Below are 9,263 nucleotides of genomic sequence, written 5' to 3'. Positions count from 1 at the left end.
AAAAAAAAAAGAAATGCTTTAAAGGTAGCCAAACTGGAAACTAACTAACTTTTGTGTGTGAGAAGCATTTCAGTACATGAATTCTTTTGTTTCCATTTCACCCAGAAATATGTTTGAGGTCCTTTAAGTCGTTTGTTGTTCCAGAGCTTTTCCTAACTATTTGCGTCAGAGTGTACTAATGTGATCAAGATTTTGCCTTTAATTCTTTGAGAAAATAATTCAGCTTCTTACAAAAATGCTGTTTTCTACCACAATCTGTAAACCTGACTCCAAGTTTTCTACTTTGAGAGTATTAAATAAAATATGTGGATTGCTTGGTACAAACCTGTTATTACAACTCAAATTGTATTTCATTGACTGAATAATGTTTTTGTATAAGAAATAACTTGAAGGCTTGACGCCTGTAGCTCAGCAGCTAGGGTGCCAGCCACATACACTGGAAGCTGGCAGGTTCGGATCCAGCTCAGGCCTGCCAAACAACAAATAACAATGACAACCACAACCAAAAAAATAGCCAGGCGTTGTGTCAGGTGCCTATAGTCCCAGCTACTTGGGAGACTGAGGCAAGAGAATTGCTTAAGCGCAAGAGTTGGAGGTTGCTGTGATCTGCGATGCCACAGCACTCTACCCAGGGCAACAGCTTGAGACTCTGTCTCAAAAAAAAAAAAAAAAATTAAAAGAAATAACATTAAAATTAACTAAATAGATTAATTTCACAAATATTGGTTATGTACCAACCGTATGTCAGATGTCATTCTCAGACTATTCATAGAAGCTTAAATTTTAGTTGGGGACAAATCAATAAGAAACAAAAAATACAGAATATCGATTGATGGTAGATGCTATAGAGAAACAATGAGTATAGAGTTAGAGCATTCCTAGGAGGAGATGGATGTTGTTCTACATGTATATAGATAGATGGGTTAAAGACTTCAGAAAGGGGACACTTGAGCAAAAATGTGTGGGAAATGAGTGAGCCAAATGACATCAAGTTCCTAGTTAGAGGGAATGCCAAAGTTTCTGAAGTGGAAGCTCTCTTAGTCTATTTGAGGAGCAGCTCTATGCCTAGAAAGAAAAATCAGAAAAGGAGCCTAAACAAAAAAAACAAAAAAAAAAAAATTAAATCTTGTAGCTCATGGTAAGGAATTTGGTGATTTTTACATTGGGAGCTCGCAGAAGCTTTGAGCTGAAGATATGGCTTAACTTTTTAAAAAATTACTTTTATTATTATATGGAAGAAGAAAGAACAGTTAAGAAATTGTTGGAAAATTTAGGCTAGAGTTGATAATGGCTTTGATTATGACTTTTTTTGTTTTTTATTCTTTTGAGACAGAGCCTCAAGCTATTGCCTTGGGTAGAGTGCCCATGGCATCACTGCTCACAGCAACCTCAAATTCCTGGGCTTAAGCAACTCTCTTTCCTCAGCCTCCCAAGCAGCTGGGACTACAGGCATCCACCACAATGTCTAGCTATTTTTTGGCTGTAGTTGTCATTGTTTGGCAATCCTGTGCCAGATTCGAACCCACTAGCTCTGGTGTATGTGACTGGCGCCTTAGCCACTTGAGCTACAGGTGCCACTCTGTGATTATGACTTTTGTGACTGTTATAGATTATGCCTGCTTATTAGAAAGTATCTTCTTTTTTATCACAATGGTATACTATATATAAAATTTGCAGAACTCTGGATAAACATTTAGATGTTGTTATTTAACAAGCTAATTCCCAGTAAATGAAGGTTTAAAATATAAAAACCCACCCCCAAACTAGAAATTTTAAATAAAAATATCTAATTCAACCTCTGCCCAGTCTTTGTACAATGCTATCGATATTCTCCTTAATCATTTTTTATTGTGATACTATGATTTTAAATGTCAGTAAATTAAAGGTAACATTTTATTAATATGAATAGGCATATCATCCTAATAGCAATTTTTGTTCAGTATTTCTGTAATAATGTCTTACGATTTTATCAGTATACTTGTTGCTTTACACATGTATTTAAGTGAGTTAAGTTATATCAATATAATCTGAATTTAGATTTCTATTATAAAATTGCTCCTAGTTTATAGAGATTCCATTGATTTATCTAAGACTCTAGGTATCCTCTCTTCCAAAAACATACTTTAGTAATATTTTTATAAGAAACTTATAGTGGGCAGTGCCCGTAGCATAGTAGATAGGGTGCCAGCCACATACCCCCAGGTTGGCGGGCTTGAACCTGATCTGGGCCAGCTAAACAACAATGACAACTGCAACAAAAAAAATAGCCTTGCATTGTGGCAGGCACCTGTAGTCCCAGCTACATGGGAGGGTGAGGCAAGAGAATCGCTTAAGCCCAAGAGTTTGAGGTTGCTGTGAGCTATGCTGCCATGGCACTCTACCCAGGGTGACAGCTTGAGGCTCTGTCTCAAAAAAAAAAAAAAAGAAAAGAAAAAGAAACTTATAGTGTATCATGACTGGGAAAATAATTTTTCTTTTTCAAAGATGCTTTTCTTTCCTTTTTTTTTTTAGAGACAAAGTCTCACTTTATTGCCCTCAGTAGAGTGCTATCACATCACAGCTCACAGCAACCTCCAACTCCTGGGCTTAGGCGATTCTCTTGCCTCAGCTGCCCAAGTAGCTGGGACCACAGGAGCCCACCACAAAGCCCGCCTATTTTTTGTTGCAGTTTGGCTGGGGCCAGGTTCGAACCCGCCACCATCAATATATGGGGCTGGTGCCCTACCCACTGAGCCACAGGCACCACCCATCTTTCTCTTATTTTTTATTCTTTTTTTTTTGTATGGCATTGGGTGAGCTGCACATATCAGGAATGGCCTTTGTTTCATCATTCTTACTGTAAATCCAGAACAGGTTTTTTTTGTGTTAACTTCCATCAATAATGATAGATTTCTGTCTTTTTTCTGAAAGTTGTTTCAAAGATGATCTCTGTTTTTGTTAAATCAAAATTTAAATTTCACACAGATACAATAATGCTTATTTTTTACTTGGTTTACTTTCTTTTTTTTTTTTTTTTCCAGAGCCTCAAGCTGTCCCCCTGGGCAGAGTGCCGTGGCATTACAGCTCACAGCAACCTCCAACTCCTGGGCTTAGGCGATTCTCTTGCCTCAGCTGCCCAAGTAGCTGGGACCACAGGCGCCCGCCACAATGCCCGGCCATTTCATTTTTTGGTTGCAGCCGTCATTGTTGTTTGGCGGGTCCGGGCTGGGGATTCGAACCCGCCACCTTAGGTGTACGTGGCTGGCGCCTTAGCCGGTTGAGCTATAGGCGCGGAGCCTACTTGGTTTACTTTCAAACCAAATTGGAATGTTTTCTACCAATATAGTCATTCTTCAATATCCATGGAGATGTGGTTCCAGGACTAAATGTGGACACCAAAATCCACAGATGTCCAAGTCCCTGATGTAAAATGGCATAGTATTTGTATATAACCTATGAACATCTTCTCATATACAGTAGAACCTTTTTAGTTGACTGCCGCCCTACACTGACTACCTCCTTAAGTTGAACTAATTTTTGTAGACCAGACTTGTATTACATTTACAGTAGGCCTGGTTCCTTAGGTTGACCACATCTGTATGCTGAGCAGTTTTTACAGTTCCTTGGATAGCAGGTTATAGAGGTTCTACTGTATTTTAAATAATCTTGAGATTACTTATAATGCATAATACAGGGTGGCCCCTGTAGCTCAGGCAGTTAAGGTGCCAATCACATATACCAGAGCTGGCAGGTTTGAATCCAGCCCAGGCATGCCAGACAATGACAACTACAACCAATAAATAGCTGGGTATTGTGGTGGGCATCTGTAGTTCCAGCTATTTGGGAGGCTGAGGCAAGAGAATCACTTAAGCCCAGGAGTTTGAGGTTGCTGTGAGCTGTGATGCCATAGCACTCTATCCAGGGCTATAGCTTGAGGCTCTGTCTCAAAAAAAAAAAAAAAAGTAATACAATGCTATATAAATAGTTGTTATACTATATTGTTTAGGGAATAATGACATGGGAAAGAAGTCTGTACATGTGTGGTACAGATGCAATTTTTTTTTCTGAGTATAATATTATTGATCTAAGTTTGGTTGAATCCATGGATACAGCATCCATGGATACAGGGGACTGACTCAGCTTATAAAATGAGGAAAGTGTTTAGTGAGGATAATTTTCTTTTAATTTTGCATTTCATAAAGGCTTTTAGACGTCCAACTGAAAAATTTTAATTACATGTATATTTTTAAAACATGTTCTTTGTAAAGAATGTTCATTGTGGACAAATTAAAAAATTGAGATGATAATAAAAAAGAAAAAGTAGCACCTCTAATTTTGTCAACCAGAATAAAGGTTACCATTTATTAAATGCTTACAGTATCGTGGACACTCTAGTAGGTACCTTGCATTTGAAGTCAAACAGCATATGTTTCCCTGATAGTGACCAGTTGATAGGTTAGACAAGAAGTTTGAAAGACAGAGTTTCAGTTTCTTTTTGACTTCAAGGTCTCTTTTTCAATTTTTATGCCATGTAATGTCTAAAATGATCATTTTCATATGTTTATTTCTATTCCTTTCTCTTTTTTTTTTTTTTTTTTTGAGACAGAGTCTCAAGCTATCCCCCTGGGTAGAGTGCCATAGCATCACAGCGCACAGCAACCTCCAACTTCTGGGCTCAAGCGAGTCTCCTGCCTCAGCCTCCCAAGTAGCTGGGACCACAGGTGCCCGCCACAATGCTCGGCTATTTTTTCTTTTGGTTGCAGCCGTCATTGTTTTTTGGCGGGCCTGGGCTGTATATGAACCCGCCACTTTAGGTGTATGTGGCTGGTGCCTTTGCCACTTGAGCCACAGGCGCTGCGCCTCTATTCTTTTTTCTAAACATATAATATTTTTGCATAATTAATAAAAATTTATAAATAATTTAGTGCCCTGTCAAGATCAAATAACATCTCCTATAATTATTAAAAGTAGTATATACTCATTGTAAAATAGACATTGATAACCTATTGATTCACCCTTAAAATAATAGAGAATTACAAAATTTTTTGCTCATGAATGAAAACTGGAGATAATTCCCATAATTCCTAATACAATAGAACCTCTATAAGTTGACCACCCAAGTGACTGTAACAAACTGATCAACACATGGAGGTGGTCAACATAAGAAATTAGCCCTCTGTACTGATGTGTAGATGTGATACATGTGTGGTCTGTGAAAATTAGGTCAACTTAAGGAGGTTGTCAGTATAGAGAGGTGATTAACTATGGAGGTTCTACTGTATAAAATAAATCTTCTTTTTTTCTTTTTTGAGACAGAGTCTGAGTATGCCCTTGTTTCAACTCCATCTAGGTTAATATAAAAGATATAAAGTCTTCATCTTTTTTGGTGACTGAATAGTATTCTGTGGTATACATATACCATAGCCTGATAATTCATTTCTGGGTTGGTGGGCATTTAGGTTTTTTTTTCTCATGGGTAGATGCCCAGTAATGGGATTGCAGGATCAAATGGGAGGTCTAATTTGAGTTATTTGAGGATTCTCCATACTTCTTGCAAAAAGGTGGTATTAGTTTGCAGTCCCACCAGCAGTGTTAAGACTGCTCCCTTCTCTCTACATCCAGGTCAGCATCTGCAGCTTTGAGATTTTGTGATATGGGTCATTCCTCACTGAGGTTAGGTGACATTTCATGGTAGTTTTGATTTGCATTTTTCTAATGATTAGGGATGAAACGCATTTTTTCATATGTTTGTTAGTCATTCATCTATTTTCTTTAGAAAAGGTTCTATTCATCTCATGCCTATTCAAATAAGGGATTGTTGGCTTTTAAATGTTAATTAATTTGAGGTCTCTACATCCTAGTTATCAAGCTTTTATCCCATTTATGATATGCAAATATCTTTTCCCATTCTGATGGTTGTCTAATTTACTTTGGTCCTTGTTTCCTTAGCTATACAGAAGCTATTCAATTTAATTAAGTCCCATTTGTTTATTTTTTTGTTGTTGCAATTGCCTCTGAAGTCTTCTTCATAAAGTCTTTCCTGAGTCCAGTAGCTTCAACTGTTTTCCCCACAGCTTCTTCAAGGATTTTTATTGTTTCCTGCCCTAGATTTAGATCTTTTATTCATCTTGAATCAATTTTAGTGAGTGGAGAAAAGTGCAGGTCCCATTTCAGTCTTTTACATGTGGCTCTCCAGTTCTCCCAGCACCATTTATTGAATAGGGATTCCTTTCCCCTGTATGTTCTTATTTCATTTATCAAAGATTAGGTGGCTGTATGATGTTTGTTTCATTTAATGGTTTCCTATTTGGTTCCAGATGTCTGTGTCTCTATTTTTATGCTAATACCATGCTGTTTTGATCACTGTGGCCTTGTAGTATAGCCTAAAGTCTGGCAGGCTGATGTCCCTGGTTTTGTTTTTATTATTAGAAATTGCTTCGGCTATGTGAAGTTTTTTCTGATTCTATACAAAATGAAGAATTATTTTTTCTAAATCTTGAAAGTATGATGTTAGTATTTTAATGGGGATTGCATCGAATCTATAGATTGCTTTGGGAAGTATAGACATTTTAACAATGATGTTTCTTTCCAGCCGTGAGCATGGTATATTCTTCTATTTCCTTTCTTAGCATTTCATAAACCACCTTTTTGTTTCATTAATTTTCTGAATGATTCTTTTGTATTCAGTTTCATTCATCTCTGATTTAATTTTGGTTATTTCTTTTCTTCTCTTGGATTTAGGATTAGATTGTTCTTTTTCCAATTCCATAAGCTGGTTTATGAGGTTGTTGATTGGCCCTCTTTCTGTTTTTTGAATGTAGGCATCTAATGCGGGAAATTTCCCTCTTAAGACTGCTTTTGCTGTATCCCACAGGTTTTCATAACTTGTGCATTCATTGTTGTTATGTTTGAGAAATTTAACAGTTTCCTCTTTTATGTCTTCCTGAACCCAAATATCATTCAGCTCAAGGTTGTTTAATTTCCACGTCTTTGTGTGGTATTGAACATTTTTGTTGGCGTTGACTTCTTCTTTATTGCTTTGGGGTCTGAGAAGATACAGGGTATAATTTCTATTCTTTTAATTTTGCTGGGGTTGATTTGTGTCCTAGGATATGGTCGATTTTGGAGTACGTACCATGGGCTGATGAGAAAAATGTATATTCCTTAGCTTTGGGATGGTGTGTTATGTATATGTCTGTTAATCTCATTTGTTCTAGATTCACAGTTAAGTCCTCTTTATCTTTGTTTAGTTTCTGTTTAGAGGATCTTTCCAGTTCTGTTAGAGGCTTGTTAGAATCCCTGACAATTATGGTGTAATGAGATATCATATTAATTGCTCAGGCCCATCAAGGTCTGTTTCATAAATCTGAGAGCATTTAAGTTGGTACATAAGTATTTAAAATTGAAACATCTTCTCATTGCATTGTTCCTTTGACTAGGATAAAGTGTTCATCTTTGTCTTTCTTAACTTGAATTACTTTTATTTTTTTTTCCAAATCATAACATGACTTGAGTTGCTTTGAATCTGCTTGAATCTGAAAAGAAGATTGGAACCCCTCCTTTCTTCTGATTTCCATTTGCTTGAAATACTATTTTCCATCCCTCAACTCTGAGTCTTGATTTGTCCTTCAAGGGTAGATGTGTTTCCTAGAGACAGCATATAGCATATAGATGGCTTGTGTTTTTTTTATCCAGCCAGCCAGCCTGTGCCTCTTTAGTGATGAGTTCAGTCCATTGATATTTATTGAGAATTGATCAGTGTGGTGGAGTTTTATTCATCTTTTTTGGTGAAAGTCCATTGTGTAGTTTTATCCTTTGGGCCATGGTGGAGGCTGTTTTGACCTTTAGCTTCTGGGTGTCTACCTTGCTGGTGGTCCATTGTGGTGGTCAGTGTTGAGAATAGGTCTTAAGTATTTCCTATAGAGCTAGTCTTGTTGTGGCAAATTTTGTCAGTGCTTGCATATCCAGAAAAGATTCTATTTCTCCATCAATTTTGAAGCTCATTTTATCAGGATACAGAATTTGGAGCTGAAAAATTGTTTTGTTTAAGAATGTTGAGAGTGGAGCAGCTGGCCCCATAAGCCGGAGGTGGTGGGTTCAAAACCAGCCCTGGCCAAAAACTGCAAAAAACCCTCCAAAGCCAAAAAAACAGAATGTTGAAGGTGGATGACCATGTTCTTCTGGCTTGGAATGTTTCAGTTGAAAGTCTGCTGTCATCCTAATGTCTTTGCTTCTGTATGTCAGTTGGTACTTACTCCTGGCTGCTTGCAGAATTTTTTCTTTCGTCTTGATTTTGGACAGGTTCATTACAATGTGTCTTGGAGTGGCTCTGTTGGAGTTATGATGACCTGGGGTTCAATATTCATCTGAAAGGAGTGTGTTGGGGACTTTAGTAAAACTTGGGAAGTTTTCCTTTATGATGGTCTTCAGTAGGGCTTTCATTTGTTTGGGACAATCTTCTTTCCCTTCGGGAATACCTGCTATTTGTATATTTGAAAGCTTCATGGATTTTCATAGTTCTGTAAGCATCTGTTCTGCTTTCTCTCTCTCCTGCCTCTTTAACTCCCTGAGTTAAGTAAAAAACTTGATTCTCTAGCTATGAGGTTGTTTCTTCTCCACAGTTTAACCTAATTTTGATACTTTCCACTGCATCCTTACATTCCCTGATTCTCTCCTTTATTTCCTTAAGCTCTGATTCTACATATCTCTCATCTGATTTTGGTTCTGTCTTTCCATTTTCTCATTTATTCCTTTTATTGTCTTTATCATCCGTATTTTAAAGTCCCTTTTTGTTAAGTACATTTATTCTTTATAGTTGGAGTCTTCTGTAGTAGCCTCCTCATGGTCCCTTATGGGAGTTGCTCTGTTTTGGTTTTTTATGTTGTCTGAATTTTTCTGTTGGTACCTCCTCATGTGTTCTTCCTTCTTGTTCACCTCATTTTTACTTCTCACTGCCTCCTTTGCTTTTTTTGTTTTTGTTTTTGAGACAGAGTCTCATTATTTTGCCCTTGGTAGAGTGCTGTAGCATCACAGTTCACAGCAACCTCAAACTCTTGGGCTTAAGTGATTCTCTTGCCTCAGCCTCCCAAGTAGCTGGGACTATAGGTGCCCACTATAATGCCCAACTATTTTTTGTTATGGTTGTCATTGTTGTTTAGCTGGCTTGACTGGGTTTGAACCTACCAGGATTTGTGTATACTGTGCTGTGGTGCTGAGCCATGCCTCCTTTGTTTTAAACAGAAGTCCTTGCTCTTTTTTTTTTTTTTTTTTGAAACAGAGCCTCA

At 37.5% G+C, this 9,263-nt stretch overlaps 1 protein-coding gene across 9 annotated transcripts in view; it reads left to right on the top strand.

Moving 5' to 3' along the window:
- Positions 1–9,263, top strand: part of NBEAL1 (neurobeachin like 1) — a 223,551-nt gene that overhangs the window by 68,728 nt on the left and 145,560 nt on the right. The gene's annotated exons all lie outside the window — the stretch shown is intronic.

The sequence above is a fragment of the Otolemur garnettii genome, unplaced genomic scaffold (assembly GCF_000181295.1).
Source record: "Otolemur garnettii isolate 467f Iridium unplaced genomic scaffold, OtoGar3 scaffold00013, whole genome shotgun sequence".
Classification (NCBI taxonomy): Eukaryota; Metazoa; Chordata; class Mammalia; order Primates; family Galagidae; genus Otolemur; species Otolemur garnettii.
The sequence above is the reverse complement of the archived record's forward strand: the minus strand, read 5'-3'. Positions and strand labels throughout refer to the sequence as shown.